This window comes from Staurois parvus, unplaced genomic scaffold (genome assembly GCF_062004578.1).
Source record: "Staurois parvus isolate SC_StPar_1 unplaced genomic scaffold, SC_StPar_1.0 ptg000232l, whole genome shotgun sequence".
Taxonomy (NCBI): Eukaryota; Metazoa; Chordata; class Amphibia; order Anura; family Ranidae; genus Staurois; species Staurois parvus.
Genome location: NW_028318028.1, coordinates 7,325,315 through 7,344,141, shown reverse-complemented (window position 1 = coordinate 7,344,141; position 18,827 = coordinate 7,325,315). Strand labels below are relative to the sequence as shown.

General features: G+C 39.4%; 1 long non-coding RNA gene across 1 annotated transcript; it reads right to left on the bottom strand.

Annotated features, from left to right (window-relative positions):
• Positions 1–7,855: 7,855 nt before the first annotated feature.
• On the bottom strand, positions 7,856–12,608 carry LOC149460324 (uncharacterized). The gene is made up of 4 exons (XR_016313089.1): positions 12,449–12,608; positions 10,123–10,158; positions 9,559–9,638; positions 7,856–8,220 (listed from the first exon to the last, which is right to left on the bottom strand). It is a non-coding gene; the product is annotated as an uncharacterized LOC149460324 (long non-coding RNA).
• Positions 12,609–18,827: the final 6,219 nt, after the last annotated feature.

Below are 18,827 nucleotides of genomic sequence, written 5' to 3'. Positions count from 1 at the left end.
TTGTGCACTGGTGCGCAGTCATGTTGGAACAAGAAGGGACTATCTCCAAACTGTTCCCACAAAGTTGGGAGCAAGAAATTGTCCAAAATGTCTTGGTATGCTGACACCTTAAGAGTTCCCTTCACTGGAACTAAGGGACCAAGCCCAACCCCTGAAAAACAACCCCACACCATAATCCCCCCTCCACCAAACATTACACTTGGCACAATGCAGTCAGGCAAGTACTGTGCTCCTGACAACTGCCAAACCCAGACACATCCATTGGATTGTCAAACAGAGAAGCGTGATTCGTCACTCCAGAAAACACGTCTCCACTGCTCTAGAGTCCAGTGGCCGCGTGCTTTACACCACTGGACTTGCATTGCACTTGGTGATGTAAGGCTTGGGTGCAGCTGCTCGGCCATGGAAACCCATTCCATAAAGCTCTCTACACATTGTTGTTGTGCTAATCTGAAGGCCATATGAAGTTTGAAGGTTTTTAGCTTTTGACTCTGCAGACAGTTTACGACATCTGCGCACTGTGCGCTTCAGCATGTGCTGACCCCACTCTATCATTTTACGCGGCTTACCACTTTGTGGCTGAGTTCCTGTGGTTACCAGTTGCTTCCACTTCATTATAATACCACTAACAGTTGACCGTGGAATATTTAGTAGCAAGGAAATGTCACGGGTGGACTCATTGCGCGGTGACAACCTATCACGGTACCACGCTTGAATTCACTGAACTCCTGAGAGCTACCCATTCTTTCACAAATGTTTGTAGAAGCAGTTTGCATGCCTAGGTGCTTGATTTTATACAAAATATTGTGCTTTGTAAAGCAGTAAACTTCACCAAACATGCATGTGCACTATGAAGGCCCTCACATCTATAAAAAGCAATCAAATCAGTGAAAACAAATAAATAAATAAATGATAACGTATAAACTTCACTAGTCATACACATACACTATGAAGACACTCATACCTATGAAAAGTAATTAGATCAGTAAAAATCAAAAACTAGTGACATGTTATCCATGCAAACACACAGTAAAGTGCATATGGAAATAAAGTTCCGCATCCAGTAATAACGCTGTATTTCAATGCTGTAAATGTAGTGTTGATATCGTGGGTAGTATTCCTTCAGGTATTCACCAACACGTGCACCACCATCAAATAACTAAATGGAGGCTTACCAGAAGCAGAAACCCTTTAGTTATAGGGGGGTCTCAACCAGAATTGCAATATGGAATATAATCCAGAAATGATAAAAGAAACAGTATATCGGCCGGACGACTAGAAGATTGCGAGACAGGTTTCGTGAACACATATATAATATCAAAAAAGGCTTCAAGGAACATTCTTTGTCAAAACATTTTAGATATTTTCATCACAGGGATCCATCGTCTCTCAAGTTTATAGGAATAGACATTGTACAACAACACTGGTGGGGTTCCAATAAATGGAGACAGGTATCTCAAATGGAAACCAAGTGGATATACCTAATGAAGACTTTGACCCCAAAAGGTCAACTGTTTGTATAACTTGATGTGAATATTGACCATTTCAGTCCATACAATCTCATTTATGCTGGTATAGATCGAGACACAATTTAACCCAGTAGTAACATATGCATACTATCCATTTAATTTTATATTAATTACATATTAATCTCATTATCAAAATCCATATTGGCATATACATTAAAATAATACATGTGAAATACCTACATTTTAATCACAGTCACAACTAATTTTATTTATAGTTCTAGCGTTACAATTTGTATTTATTATAAACCTAATTCTCCCTCTATTCCAGCGGTCTGTGTGCATTGAAAATCCACAGTATTATGGCGACCGCGCTACTTACGCATGCGCCATACATTCTTTCTCCGATTGAGCCACACAAACATGGCGCTTGGGTCATTCGCGCTTGCACAGTTGTGTGCCTCTCCGGCAAGATGGCGCCCGCTAATACGCGCACGCATTGCAGCTATAAATAGGATTAAGCTTGACGTCCGGCTACCTTGGCAACACCCCTACTGATGACGTAGGTGGATACGAAACGCGTCTAGGAGGAGCCCCTGTACGCCGTGACGTCACGCCTCCGGATCGTGGAGGTCCAGCGGCCATCATAACAAACCAGCTGGTTAGTGCTATTCATTATCAGAACGGTTGTAGCAGCCTATTCTACTGCTACTATCTACATTTGAGCAGTTCTCTATGCCATATTAGCCTGCTTATTGTTCATATCCATACTGGGACCGTTTTTATGCTCTGGTGTTTGGTTTCACTTAATTTTTTATTAATAAATTACCATCAACATACTACACTATGGGCATTCTTGTTTTTTGCTCTACATCGAACAATTGAACCTCATCCCAGGACCCCAGGTGACTTATCCGGATCTCGAGAGGGAAGCCTTTGACCAGACCCCTCTGAGTGACATCTCTAAAACCCATGCACAGAGGAGGAGATTCCACACCAGGCTGTACCCTTAAAGAGACCTCTATATTTGATCAATGTGCATTAAGATTGCGCTTCCGGTGAGTGCGCATTCTTACCATTTCTGTCGCTCTTCACCGGATCACCATTTGTTCACACTGGGATAATATAGCTGTTACATCTGCTATCAGTATTTATTTGGACTGTATATCACTTGACACTTTGTCACTTTATTATTGCTTGTTTTATTCATACCTTGGTAACATCGTTCATTTACTACTGGCATTTTTAATTATTTATCATAGGACTTTTTTATTGCCACTCTGGTTGATAACTGTTAATTTCCTTAGCGCTGCACTGTGTTTCTTTTATCATTTCTGGAAAGGTCTGCGGTTCCTCTTTGGTGCTATAGCTGCTAATTGTAAGCGCTCGCTAATTTTTTTCTTTTTTACCTTGGAATATTATCCAGTTCTCCATGCCATGCCCGGATCAGGGATTTCCAAACTTCTGAGACCCAAAATGTGAACTCCAGAATGGTGCCAAATGATGTCATAAAAGAAAAAACATGCCTCTCATAGTGCAATACGTATAACAATCCTATATTTGCACAAGTAAAAAATCCTACTTACAGTCTGTAGAATAATATAAACAATAAAAAGACCGCTTCCAAGATGGCCGACAGCACCATGGCATCAGAGGGAGGGAGGCTGGTTGCAGAACTTTATTTCCATATGGACTTTACTATGTGCTTGCATGGATAACATGTCACTGGTTTTTGATTTTTACTGATTTGATTACTTTTTATAGGTGTGAGTGTGTTCATAGTGTATGTACAGTATATGACCAGTGAAGTTTATACATTATCATTTATTTATTTGTTTTCACTGATTTGATTGCTTTTCATAGGTGTGAGGGCCTTTATAGTGCACATGCATGTTGAGTGAAGTTTACTGCTTTACAAAGCGCAATATTTTATTTAACAAAGTTTTTGTAAAGAAAGGATATCCTCTTTAATATTTTCAGCTTTGTAAGATAAAGGCATCGGAAATGTGTGCAGTTTGATCCGGTTTACATATTTGCTTGATTTTATACACCTGTGGCCATGGAGATGATTGGAACACCTGAAACCAATAAATTATTTAAAGTATTTCTCACCCCACTCAGCACTTAGATTTACTATCGCCTGTAAATTAAATTAACATCCAAAGCTCAACACACTGCTACATCTTATAACAAAGCCTCAGTGTGAATTAAACTAATAAAACTTAGTGATGCACTTACAATAACACCCTAGGTAACATAAAAGATTTGTCAAAAACCACAAACTAAAAATGTTGTTAAACTAAAAACAATTAGCAATATTACAGAATTCCAGTGTAAATAACATTAATCTCTTATAGTCTCCATCATAATATAACAACTAATAAACGTTTTATTAGTATAAATAAATTAAAAGCAAAAATAAAATGCAATATAATAAGCTGTACTGGTCCTGCATACTGTAGAAAACATACAATTAATGCTGATAATAGATCTTACTTCAGGGAGGATGTTAGTATGTCAAGCAATGCAGCTCTCCCTATGTGGATGGAACCCTTTTTTTTTTATATATATATATATATATATATATATACATATATGTATATATATATATATATATATATATATATAGTGGGGATCGAAAGTTTGGGCACCCCAGCTAAAAATTTGTATTAATGTGCATAAAGAAGCCAAGGAAAGATGGAAAAATCTCCAAAAGGCATCAAATTACAGATTACACATTCTTATAATATGTCAACAAAAGTTAGATTTTATTTCCATCATTTACACTTTCAAAATAACAGAAAACAAAAAAATGGCGTCTGCAAAAGTTTGGGCACCCTGCAGAGTTAATATCTTGTACTGCCCCCTTTGGCAAGTATCACAGCTTGTAAACGCTTTTTGTAGCCAGCCAAGAGTCTTTCAATTCTTGTTTGAGGTATCTTTGCCCATTCTTCCTTACAAAAGTCTTCCAGTTCTTTGAGATTTCTGGGCTGTCTGTCACGCACTGCTCTTCTAAGGTCTATCCATAGATTTTCAATTATGTTGAGGTCAGGAGATTGTGAAGGCCATGGCAAAACCTTCAGTTTACGCCTCTTGATGTAATCCCCCGAGGATTTCGAGGTGTGTTTAGGATCATTATCCATTTGTAGAAGCCATCCTCTCTAACTTCAGCTTTTTCACAGATGGCATCAAGTTACCATCCAAAATTTGCTGAAATTTTATTGAATCCATTTTTCCTTCTACTCGTGAGATGTTCCCTGTGCCACTGGCTGCAACACAACCCCAAAGCATGATTGATCCAACCCCATGCTTAACAGTTGGACAGAGGTTCTTTTCATTAAATTCTGTGCCCCTTCTTCTCCAAACTTACTTTTGCTCATTCCGGCCAAAAAGTTAAATTTTAACCTCATCGGTCCACAGAACTTGTTTCCAAAATGCATCAGGCTTGTCTATATGTTCATTTGCAAAGTTCAAACGATGATTTTTGTGGTGAGGACGTAGAAGAGGTTTTCTTCTGATGACTCTTCCATGAAGACCATATTTGTACAAGTATCTCTGTATAGTGGAATAGTGTACCACAACTCCAGTGTCTGCCAGATCTTTCTGGAGGGATCGTGCAGTCAAACGTGGGTTTTGAATTGTTTTTCTCACAATCCTGCAAGCTGTTCTGTCTGATATTTTTCTTGGTCTTCCAGATCTTGCTTTAACTTCCACTGTTCCTGATGACTGCCATTTCTTAATTACATTCCGAACAGAGCATATTGACATCTGAAAACGCTTTGCTATCTTCTTATAGCCTTCTCCAGCTTTGTGAGCGTCAACTATTTTCAGTTTCAGTTTTCTAGACAACTGCTTAGAAGAACCCATGGTGCTGATTGTTGGGGCAAGGTCAGATGAGTCTGGGCATTTAAAACCTTTGAGATTGACATCACCTGGTCTTCTCAGATGATGACTGAGAACAATCCATGACACTGGCAGGTCTCAGCTTGGCAAAGGGGGCAGTGCATGCTATAAATTCTACAGGGTGCCCAAACTTTTGCAGACGCCATTTTTTTGTTTTCTGTTATTTTGAAAGTGTAAATGATGGAAATAAAATCTAACTTTTGTTGACATATTATAAGAATGTCTAATCTGTAATTTGATGCCTTTTGGAGATTTTTCCATCTTTCCTTGGCTTCTTTATGCACATTAATACAAATTTTTAGCTGGGGTGCCCAAACTTTCGATCCCCACTGTATATATCCATTCATAAAGTATAAGAATACTTCGCATATTAAAATTGGTCAGTTTTTATACAATTAGATAACTTCCAGGCAAAGGTAAACAAGTGACACCAGGTTGTTCATCATAAAGAATACCAATATTCTGATTTTGCACTTCAAAATGGATCCTGATTTCAAATAGTAGATGATGACATGTCACATAAAGTGCAAAAAACAATAAATAGCATCAATGTGAACATAAATATATATATTCATACATTCATGAAGGTTACTTTGTATTTCTCTATCTTTTGTCTGAGCAATGTTTATAAACAATGTTACTTTATACCCTTTGATCAGACAGGAGATAGAAAGATACAACGTAACATTGTTTATAAACATTGCTCAGGCAGATGACATATATACAAAGTAACATTGTTTATAAACATTGTCCAGACAGGAGATAGAGAAATACAAAGTAACATTGTTTATAAACATTGATCAGACAGGAGACAGATACAAAGTAACATTGTAACATTGTTTATAAACATTGATCAGGAGAACGATACCTGTCTGACTACATTGTACTAAGTGTAAAGTTTGGTGGAGAGGGGATTATAGTGTGGGGTTGTTTTTCAGGGGTTGGCCATCCCCAAACTGTTCCCACAAAGTTGGGAGCATGAAATTGTCCAAAATGTCTTGGTATGCTGATGCCTTAAGTTTTCCCTTCACTGGAACTAAGGGGCCAAGTCCAACCCCTGAAAAACAACTCCACACCATAATCCCCCCTCCACCAAACTTTACACTTGGCACAATGTAGTCAGGCAGATATCGTTCTCCTGATCAATGTTTATAAGCAATGTTTACTATGTATCTATCTCCTGTCTGATCAATGTTTATAAACAATGTTACTTTGTATCTCTCTGTCACCTGCCTGAGCAATGTGTATAAACAATGTCACTTTGTATCTCTCTGTCGCCAGCCTGAGCAATGTTTAAAAACAATGTTACTTTGTATTTCTCTATCTCCTGTCTGGACAATGTTTATAAAAAACATTATTTGTATATATGTGTCACCTGCCCGAGCAATGTTTATAAACAATGTTACATTGTATCTCTCTATCTCCTGTCTGATCAAAGTTTATACAGTAACATTGTTTATAAACATTTCTCACACAAAAGATAGAGAGACACAAAGTAACATTCATGAATGTATGAATATTTATATTTATGTTCACATTTATGCTATTTATTGTTTTTTGCACTTTACACTTGGCACAATGCAGTCAGGCAAGTACTGTTCTCCTGGAAACTGCCAAACCCAGACATATCCATTGGATTGCCAGACAGAGAAGCATGATTCGTCACTCCAGAAAATACATCTCCACTGCTCTAGAGTCCAGTGGCGACATGCTTTACACCACGGCATCCGAGGCTTTGCATTGCACTTGGTGATGTAAGGCTTGGATGCAGCTGCTCGGCCATGGAAACCCATTCCATGATGCTCATTGTTTTGAGTTTTTAAAGCATTCCCATTCATTTTTTCCCCTCTCTTTTCCTTCAACTTAAATAAGGACATGTGCATTCCAGTGTGTTTTTGGTGCAGTTTACTGAATTCCAGTACAGTTCAGTGCAGAAAAAATGCAGCATGTTCTACTCTTTTTCTAAAAACTAGAACGCACCGAAACTGACCACACTAGTGTGAACTATGCCATAGGAAACCATGTAGCCTACTATCAATGCGTTTTTGATGCTGAAAAAAAAAACGCACTGGACTGCATGCGGTGTGAACTAGCCCTTATTGTTTTTTGTTATTTCTTATTATGTTGTTTTATGTAATGCTGTACAACACAATTTGTTGATTTTATATACATTTTGTGGTATAGATGTTAGCTTACTGTTTTTTGTGCCTAAAAGATCCCCCTACACGTAGAACTGTTCTGTTCCCTTCTATGTGGAGTTGTGTTGTAAAAACATTTCATGCTTTTTAGTTGTATTCAATGAAATAATTGGATATGCCCCCGGTTTTGGTTCGTCCATTATAAATAAAAATTTTAACCTCAGTTAAAATTGTAAAAAAATAATAGTAATAACTCTCCTAAACACAATAAAAGAATATTGGCAAAACAAACTATTAAAGCTGTTTAAATTAAATAATGTTTTTAAAAAGGGTTATTACAAAGTGCAGTTGTTTTCAAAGATTAATTTATTCTTTAAATACAAGTTCCATTTTTTAATTTATGACACACATTCTTCAAACAAACATATTCAACCCAAACAAATATAATATGGTTTTGATCAGTATAACAAAGTCATAATTAGACAATGTGCATCTTCAAATAGGTGCCTGTTGTCTCATGTCCATACATATCTCTTCAGCTTTAACCTCAACAAGAGAGGCACATGCACCAAAGATCTCAGTACTCGGACTACGAAGACAAGAAGACATTGCAGATTTGTGGAGAGGGAAATCGTTTTTGGAAACACAGAATGGTAACTTCATTGATGTCACTTTGAGTGCGAGCATGATGATGCCTTTCTGAAGATAAGGGGCTAAAACAAATTGACAAAAAACAAAATTAGTGTATGCTCTAGATAGAAAATAAGAAAGTTAAGAACATTTACAAATACAAATAGATTGTGCAAAAGACATAATACAATAAAGGGCTACCTGCATAAATAGATTTATTTATAACACTGCAGCAAAAATGAACACCGTGAGCTCAATTTACTAAAGGAGTAGGAAAAGGGAACGTCCACTTAGTTTAGCAATGTTCTCATCAATCATCCAATCACCATTTATACATAAAAGTCAGGTTTGGCATTTATATTGATTTTGCCTAAATAGCAAGAAACACACCACCCCACCAACATAACTTTACTGGTTCTATTTTATATTATATTGTTAAAATATTTAAATCATAGCAATTTCTAATAAATATTTAAATTATAATATATTATATTATCTTTATATTATATTTATATTATATATACTAACATTACTTTATTGTCTCTATTTTATATTGAAATGTACAGTGCTTTTGAAGGATATAACATTTTTGTTCCAGTGGCACACGACTACATGTGAAGTGAATCTTTAGTCCTTTTTTTAACTTTTTAAAAGAGTGGGGATAGGTCAAGGTGTTATTGCCCTCTGTGTCCCCATTGGGGAGATTTACTATTCTGTTTAAATTGATGACTATTGTCATTGAGATAGAAAGTAAGGGAAAAGATACAATTTTGGAGTTCCCAGAACAAAAGGTTAGGGTAAATCCACCAATGGGGACACCTTCTCCATGTTAGGGGGCAATTGTATATACTATATTTTTTTTGTATGTGTTTTTTTTCCCCATAGAGTTATCCTTTAAGGCTACTTGTGCCACTTCAAAAGCGTGCAAATTTCATTATGACTTTACAGTGCGATTGATCCGACTTTGGATGAGTGCGACTTTGGCTTTGACCAAGGATGATTATTTTTGCTGTACAAAGTCGCACACAAGTCACATGTATATCATCCAGGTGCAACTTTCATGCAACTTTCAAAGGTTTACATTTAAGTCTAAGCCCCTCAATTTGCATTAAAGTCAGCCCAAAGTAGTGCAGGAACTACTTTCAAGTCGCTGCAACTTGAAATTGCACAGATATGAATGGTACTCAGTGGGAAACATGGGGTAAGACTTGTCATGGGACTTTGGGGTCCAAAGTCACATGACAAGTTGCACAAGTGTGAATGGGCTCTAACTGCTTAAAACCAACATTTTAGGTGAAAGTAGCAAAAGTGTAATTGATTTCATGAATTTAAACAGAGTGCTAAAGTGAGTGGACATTGAGGACCTTACATAATACATGTTGATTCAGGTCTTAAACAACCAATGTGTTAAGAATACTTACGAACACGCAGATACTGAGCAAGGCTAAAAGCAGAATTATGGACACTAGAACAAGAATTGCAATTCCCCAGCCAGGAACATCTACAGATAAAAAAGGAGAAAAACAAGATCAATGAGTTATAGTAGTGCATGCAGGATCATTAAATGTAAACCCTAGAATGTAAAGATAATTACTACCTAGCTTTGAACATGTTTTATTTCTAATAAATAACAATTGGTCTATAGCTGGCACAGCGACAGATGAATTTGAACTAGCTATTAGAGTACATTGTTCTGTCCCCTGCCAGGATTCTGCAAGAAGGATTACTGTCATTTGTGTGTAAGCAGCGGCCTCTCTGCAGTGGTTTCTTGCAGAGCTAGAATTGTGCAATAAGCAGAAGTTATGCTTTATCTTTCCTGCTAGTTTATATTTGTAGTGTCAAGGAAATAATGTATTTTCTGAAAAAAAGTCTCTCTCTCTCTCTATATATAGACCTTATACTCCCCCCCCCCCCCCCCCCGTAAATTTACACAGTTAGGTAAGTGCCATGTGATATTGTTATGTACTGTAGAATGATGTACTTACAGTTATTGTTGTTGGTACTGTTAGTAGTTTGGGCCTCTGCAACGAAATAAAGACAGAAATAATGAAAGTAGAGCTCAGATTAGAAATGGTAAGCAATATGAGCAGACTAGTGTTCACGACTCCATTGTCAGAATGTTCTGAATGTTAAAGATGACTTCTCTTCTGCAATTTTGTCATAGACATGGGTGTGAGCAGCAGAGGTTTCTGTCTGGAGTAATGCCGAGGAATGGTGCCAATTTATTAAGGTCAGGAATCCCAAATAAAACAGAGCGATGAAAGACTCAGGACGTGTTTAAAGCTAATCTCCAGGCAAGCGGCTGAAAACACAGATGAGATCCATACCGTCTATTGAAAAACGCGTTTCCTGCCTAATAATAAAATAAAATGTGTTTTTCTGTCCATCCAGACTTGAGATTTACACACACCTGCCACACTGTGTGGCACTTTCTTGCAGGGGGAAAGACCTCATTTTTTCTGCTGCAGTTAAGTAACACTTGTAGGTATTGTCCCTCCACCAGCATGTGACTAGACAGCCAAAGTACAAGCTGCAGATTAATGAACTCCTCTCACTCTGCTCTCTCCTCCTATTAGCAAGCTGCTTGCACTAAAGCACAGTTAATTGGTTCCTTCTTCTGTCTCCCCCCTTCCACCTCCTGAACTCTGCTGTACACAGGCTGCTAGAGGCTGATACAAAGTCAGAGCAACTTACCTTGCTTGCAATTAAAAATTACATTTATAACTGCCTGCAGAGGTGGAATAAGGTCATCCAGTGCCAAGGGTAAAGTTGGCAAACTATGCCCCCTTCCCGGAGGCAGTGGAGGAGGGGGGCAGGTCTAATAGCGATGTTGCTTTTCAACTGCCTGCTTTTATCATCCATGTGAATAAACCCCTAGGCCTTGTTTACACTTGTGATTGGGGGGGGGGGGGAGAACAGGTGGCTGATTTGTGTTTTTACTGCCTCTCTATTGCCCCCCTGTGGTGCAAAGACATCCCTAAGGGGGCATACACATGATCCCTTGTCATATTTGACAGGCAGCACCACCCACTGAAGGCAACCCATACAAATGAATGGGGCTGAGCTGCAACTGCCCTGCAACAAAATGCAATGAATGCACATGAATTTTGGCATAGTGGAGTGGGATTTTAGGGGGTTAAAACAGGTGGGTAAGGAGGTGACATAACACCTCCTCACCGCCTGTCAAACACCCTCTAAAAAATGATCCAATGTGAATTTCTCTTCAGAGGGCCACTGCAAATGTAGACTATCCCTAAGGATGCAGTCACACCAATGTAAGTGAGATGGAGCATGTGTTTCTGGGCACCATATTCATTTCAATGGACTGTGTCATGCACAAAAAATGCACAAAAGAAGTACATGACACTTTTTAAAAATTGTGCCTCAGCAAAACTCATGGTACATTGCTACCATACGTTTTGGCACAGGCAACTGAGCGCACGCATTAGCAAAGTTGCGTGGGGGTGCCATTAAGATTTCCCTTCCCATGGCATATCCATTGTCGTTATGTTCACTAGAATGCAACAGTAAGTTCTGCATGCTAAAATTTAGGTCTGGTCATTAATCAAGAAGTCATTTTTAGCTAAGATATTTTTCTTATGTAAACAACAGGCTTTTAGCGACGCATACATTTCTTTTTTTTTTTTAAGGGCTACAATTTTTTTTTCTTAGGACAAAGAGGTTTTTTTTAAGATGTGGTGATACATATATAAAAAAATAAAAATTTACTATATTGCCAAAAGTATTGGGACACCCCTCCAAATCATTGGATTCGGGTGTTCCAATCACCTCCATGGCCACAGGTATATAAAATCAAGCACCTAGACATTCAGACTGCTTCTACAAACATTTGTGAAAGAATGGGTCGCTCTCAGGAGCTCAGTGAATATAAGTGTGGTACCGTGATAGGTTGCCACCTGTGCAATAAGTCCATCCATGAAATTTCCTTGCTACTAAATATTCCACGGTCAACTGTTAGTGGTATTATTCTAACAAAGTGGAAGCAACTGGGAACAACAGCAAAAAATGATAGAGCGGGGGTCAACACATGTACAGTGCACAGATGTCACCAACTGTCCGCAGAGTCAATAGCTAAAGACCTCCAAACTTCATGTGGTCTTCAGTTTAACACAACAACAGTGTGTAGAGAGCTTCATGGAATGGATTTCCATGGCCGAGCAGCTGCATCCAAGTCTTACATCACCAAGTGCATTCTACTAATAATAACGTAATATGTATTTTGGCTTCTAAAATGTTCAGTTTTCAGCCCTTTCTATCCCCAGCCATATATATCACCAAACCAAAACTCACCTGCTCCATGCAAGCTGAGAATAGTGATCACGGAGAGAGCCAGTAGTGTGGCTTTGCTTAAGAACTGTGTAGCTGCCATGTTGCTTTACAATCCTTCTGGAACTTCTCTTTACTTAGGTGACTATTCAAGCTTGTGATGTCCGTTGTCCTAAAACCTCCACTTTATATAGTGTTCTGGTACTGAACTGGAACTCAACTTAATCATCATCACATTGAAGGCATTCCCAAAGGTATGAGTAGCTGGATGAATACTGAATAATTATAGAGCTCCCCAATTGGTAGTTTTTAATTTTGGACTGCTTCAAACATGTCATTCTCCTGGCATATACAATGAGAATTAGGTCAGTAATTTTCTTTCTTTCAGCATGTGAACATTTTTAGTACATTGATATAATAACCAATCACGTGCATAGTGCACTGATGTAGTGACACCTGCATAATTCTTTTTATGGGCAATCCATAATGACATATAATTGAAATAGTTTGCATTGGTAGCCAGACATTGCATATGGAACAACTGGTTTGTGTAACATTATATTGAAAGGGATTTTTTAACTAAAGGAAGTTTTGCTTTGAGCAGGGGTGTCCAACCTTTTGACCTTCCTGGCTCACATTGGAAGAAGAGGAATTGTCTTGGGCCAGATCACAACTGATATAGATATAGCTATAGAGTAATAAAACTTAAAACTAATATTTTTATAGTGTAATATTTTTTATTATAAAAGTAAAATAGGGCATCATAAAGCTAGTGCTAGAATTTAAAAACAAAAGTGTGGTCTCTAAAAACAAAAGTGTGTTCAAACTGAATCCAATATGTGCGAATGCACTACAGTATGAAAGTATTTTAAAATATATATATATATATATATATATATATATATATATATATATATTATTCCTCAAAAAAATAAAAGGGACACTTAGAAAACACATCAGATCTCTCAATGGGGAAAAATATAATGCTGGATATCTATATTGATATGGACTGAGTAATGTGTTAGGAACATAAGGATGCCCCATTGTTTGATGAAAATGAAAATTGTCAACCTACAGAGGACTGAATTCAAAGACACCCCGAAAATCAAAGTGAAAAAATTATGCAGCAGGCTAGTCCATTTTGCTGAAATTTCATTGCAGCAACTCAAAATGGTACTCAGTAGTTTGAATGGCCCCCACCTGCTTGTATGCATGCCTGACAATGTTGGGGCATGCTCCTAATTAGACAACAGATGGTATCCAGGGGTATTTCCTCCCAGATCTGGACCAGGGCATCACTGAGCTCCTGGACAGTCGGAGGTGCAACCTGGCGTCGTCGAATGGACTGAAACCTGACATCCCAAAGGTGTTCTATTGGGTTTAGGTCAGGCGAGTTTAGGGGCCATTCAATGATATCAATTCCTTCATCCTCCAGGAACTGCCTGCATTCTCTTGCCATATGAGGCCGGGATTGTTGTGCACCAGGAGGAACCCAGGACCCATTGGGCCAGCGTAGTGTTTGACAATGGGTCCAAGGATTTCATCCCGAAACCTAATGGCAGTCAGGGTGCCATTGTCTAGCCTGTAGAGGTCTGTGTGTCCCTCCATGGATATGCCTCCCCAGACCATCACTGACCCCCCACCAAAACGGTCATGGTGAACGATGTAACAGGCATCATAACATTCTCCATGGCTTCTTAAGATCCTTTCACATCTGTCACATGTGCTCAGGGTGAACCTGCTCTCATCTATGAAAACCACAGGGCAACAGTGACGAACCTGCTAATTCTGGTGTTCAATGGCAAATGCCAATCCAGCTCTATAGTGCCAGGCAATGAGCACAGCTCTGTTTCTGTCTATTTGGTCAGAGACATTCACACCAGTAGCCTGCTGGAGATCATTTTGTAGGGCTCTGGCAGTGCTCATCCTTTTCCCCCTTGCACAAAGGAGCAGATACCGGTCCTGATGATGGGTTAAGGACCTTCTATGGCCCTGTCCAGCTCTCCTAGAGTAACTGCCGGTCTCCTGGAATCTCCTCCATGCTCTTGAGATTGTGCTGGGAGACACAGCAAACCTTCTGGCAATGGCACGTATTGATGTGCTATCCTGGAGGAGTTGGGCTGCCTGTGCAACCTCTGTAGGGTCCAGATATAACCTCAGGCTACCAGTAGTGACACTGACCCTAGCCAAATGTAAAACTAGTGAAAAACAGTCAGAAAAAATGAGTAGGGAAAAAAATGTCAGCGGCCTCCACCTGTAAAACCATTCCTGTTTTGTGGGTTGTCTCATTGTTGCCCGTCTAGTGCACCTGCTGTTAGTTTTAATTTTAGGCAGCTGAAACTGATTAACATTCCCCTCTGCTACTTAACTTACCAGATCAAATATATATATATATATATATATATATACACCTGAAATTACTCCAAATAGAAAATGAAATAAAAATACAAAATATATTGCGTAATTTAAGTTGTTTATGTATGTATTTGAATATTTTCATAGTGTAGCGCAGTCACAGATATTGGATTGGATTTTGATTTCAACTATGTATGACTGTATGTTCTGTGTGGGGAGAAAGAGGGGGGTGGTTGAGGGCCGGGGGCTTTGGAGGGTGCAACTGAAATCTGGGGGGGGGAGCCTACACCGGCACCCCCTTAGATCCAACCATACGGCACTTATTTGGCTGGTGAGTCCTTGCATTCGCCACCATCAGTGCTATCTCGGCGTCCCTCCAGATGTTCCTGTGTCTGGCTTGTCCATGACAGCCATCCCTCCAGATGTGCCCAGGCTGCATGCTTAACTCTCTTGGGCCCATGCGGCCTGTGGGCCGAAGGTTGGATACCCCTGGATTAGAGGAAACTTGCCATGAAACATGGAGACACATTTGAAAATTTTAGTAAATCAACCTGGAATGTGCTTTCAAGGGAAAAGTAAAAAAACGATAAAGTTTATATTGCAACATTGTAATTGTTTTGCTCTGTGCAGCTATTACTTAATACAATTTAAGCCCCTGGCCACCTACTTCACATATTATTTTCTTCTCCCAGCAAACCCCTCTTCTTTTTCTAGCAACATCCCTCTCCTGCTTTTTAGCAGCTCCCTTTTCCTTCGAAAAGTCCCCCTGCTGTTCTTTTAGCCTGTATTCCTCTACTAAGAGCCCCCATCTCTTTATTATAGCCCCTCCCCCTTCTCCTTTTTCAGGTCGCTCACTCACACCTTAATATTCTAGCAGCCTCTCTCTTCTTCTAGTATCTACTCTCCCCCGTCTTCTAGCAGCTCCGCCCCTTTGGTAGTAGCTCCAGTGCATCATGCGGCGCAGGATGCAAACAGCCCACTGATCGCCCTTACCATTGATGTGTTCAGCAAATGCATGAATGGCCAATGTTCGAGTCGAACTTACATTTAACTTGAACATCAAGCCCATCCCTACTCTCTTCCCACAGTCTCTCTTTTCTTCCTCTAGCAATGCCCCTCTCCTTAATCTAGTAATCCCCCTCTTCTTCTATTCTTCCATAGAAACATAGAAAAGTGACGGACCAAGTGGTCCATCAAATGCCTGCTTTTTTTGGGGGGGGGAGGTTGTTTTGTTTGTTTGTTTGTTTTGTTTTTTTCTTGATATTCCCCCTGTTCTTCTCTTAGTAGCCCCTTTTTTGTATAGCAGCCCCCTCCTTCTTTTACTCTCCCTCTTATTCTTCTTCTGGCAGCAGTCCCCTCCTTCTTCTAGCAACCTGCTCTCCTGCTCCTTCTTCTTGCACCTCATCTCCTTCTTCTAGCAACTCTCCTTTCCTGCTTCTAGCAAGCCTTCTCTGATTGAATGAGGTGGAGAGGTGGGGCAGTTATGTCACAATCTCCACCTTATCAAATTGGAGAACATTGCATTTCATTGAGAAACTGCAAAGTGTTCTCTGAACTGTGTCCATGCAGAGCGGGCAACCTCCTGTGCTCAATAAGTAGCAGGACAGCTGATAGGCATAGGCATGGGACTCAGAAGCTAGCAGCAATCACTATGGATGTTTGTATAGCCAGTTGCTAGGCTACAGCAATATGGAGATGGAGACATTGCCCTATATTATTCTGTTCCTCTACTGTTGTTATGCTCCACAATCCTCTTCCAGCTGGGGGAAAACTAAAACCAAGCAAGTCCATACACTATGCAGCGTGCTGAGAATCCTAGGAGCTGAAGTTTAAGATGTCAGCCATATAGTGGCTACACTATAAGGGTTACACTATATTTCCCAAAAAATACACTGCAGTGGGAGGAGCGAAGAGAGGATTTTTTGAGAGGTCACTGCAGCATTCCATGGATTGCTGAGAGGACTACAATGTAGATATTTGCCAGCACACCATGGATCTTGAAACATGTGATGACGAAGGGGTCCTGCGTGACTCTGAAACATTGCACTTTCTTGTTTGTGATGAGATCATACTTCAATAAAACTATTTGTACTCAACTTGAAAATCCATGGTGTGCTGGCAAATATCTACATTGTGTCATGCATGATCCAGTCTTCAGCTGGTGGTTGCTGAAGCATTACATGGACTATTGAGAGGACTACAATATAGATATTTGCCAGCACACCATGGATCTTGAAGCATGTGATGACAAAGGGGACCTGCATGACTATGAAACATTTCACATTCTTGTTTGTGATGTGATCATACTTCAATAAAACTATTTGTATTCAACTTGAAAATCTATGGTGTGCTGGCAAATATCTACATTGTGTCATTCATGATCCAGTCTCCAGATGGTGGTTGCTGCAGCATCCAGAAGCCCAGAGCCTTTTCCAGAAACATGTGCAATGGAAATATGGATCGGAAGAGGACTATACAACTGTCACATGTGCTCAGGGTGAACCTGCTTTCATTTGTGAAAAGCACAGGGCACTAGTTGCGGACCTGTCAATTCTGGTATTCAATGGCAAATGCCAATCAAGCTCTCTGGTGCTGGGCAGTGAGCACAGGGCCCACTAGAGGATGTCGGGCTCTCAGGCCACCCTCAAAAGTCTGTTTCTGATTGTTTGGTTAGAGACATTCACACCAGTGGCCTGCTGGAGATCATTTTGTAGGGCTCTGGCAGTGCTCATCTTTTTCCTCCTTGCACAAAGGAGCAGATACCTGTCCTGCTGATGGGTTAAGGATCTTCTATGGCCCTGTCCAGCTCTCCTAGAGTAACTGCCTATCTCCTGCAATCTCCTCCATGCTCTTGAGATTGTGCTGGGAAACACAGCAAACCTTTTGGCAATGGTACATATTGATGTGCTATCCTGGAGGAGTTGGACTGCCTGTGCAACCTCTGTAGGGTCCAGGTATCGCCTCATGCTACCAGTAGTGACACTGACCCTAGCCAAATGAAAACCTAGTGAAAAACAGTCAGAAAAGATGAGTAGGGAAGAAAATGTCAGTGGCCTCCACCTGTAAAACCATTCCTGTTTTGTGGGTCGTCTCATTGTTGCCCATCTAGTGCACCTGTTGATAATCTCATTAACACCAAAGCAGCTGAAACTGATTAACATCTCTCTCTGCTACTTAACTGACCAGAACAATATCCCTGAAGTTTAACTGAATTGATGTTATGCTCTGATTTAAAAGTATTCCTTTAATTTGTTTGAGCAGTGTAGTTCTACAGTCAATATAGTATACAATATTCAATAAATAAAGTGCAGCGCAAGAAAGCAGATACTCATATGGATGTGTTACACACACACACATGTGCGCACGCATGTGGTCCAGGGAGCTCTCTCCGGGCACTGCTTTCTCGTCATGCAGGTGCTTGTTCCATAACACCTTTGACATCCATATATAATTCTTATATATAACACACATACATATATTTTACACACTTTTTTTTTAATATAATTTTTTTATTATTATTTATTTCTTATATATTTTATATTTCTTATGCTTCCATGTTTATGCATACACACGTATACCATACATTATACCAATTTTACCAGATATTATATTATATTGTAACAATACTTATTTCAATTTATTTTATTTAAACTTTGTAAACCATATTAAGAAGTTTTTTGCAACGTTTTATATTAATGTTTATGTTTATATTAGTGACCTATCTCCTTTGTCCCCATATATATAGTATCACATATGTACATCCATCCTTGGTGCACTGCATTGCCACACATGCTTTACCTTCATCACATATGACTATACTAGAATAATAGTATACACCCTGTAGGCTGCATTTCTATGAATTAATGTGTCACTGCTGGGTCCTAGATTTACTTTCTTCATTAAATTCATGTCCCATGGTTGTCTATGGCAAGCAGAGCACTAGGCAGCATCGTAGTGTCGTTCATCCATCCATTTATTTAAATGTGAGCAGTGAAGTGCATCACCTGGGAAGGAGTTTTAATATATATATATATGTGTCATTTTTTAC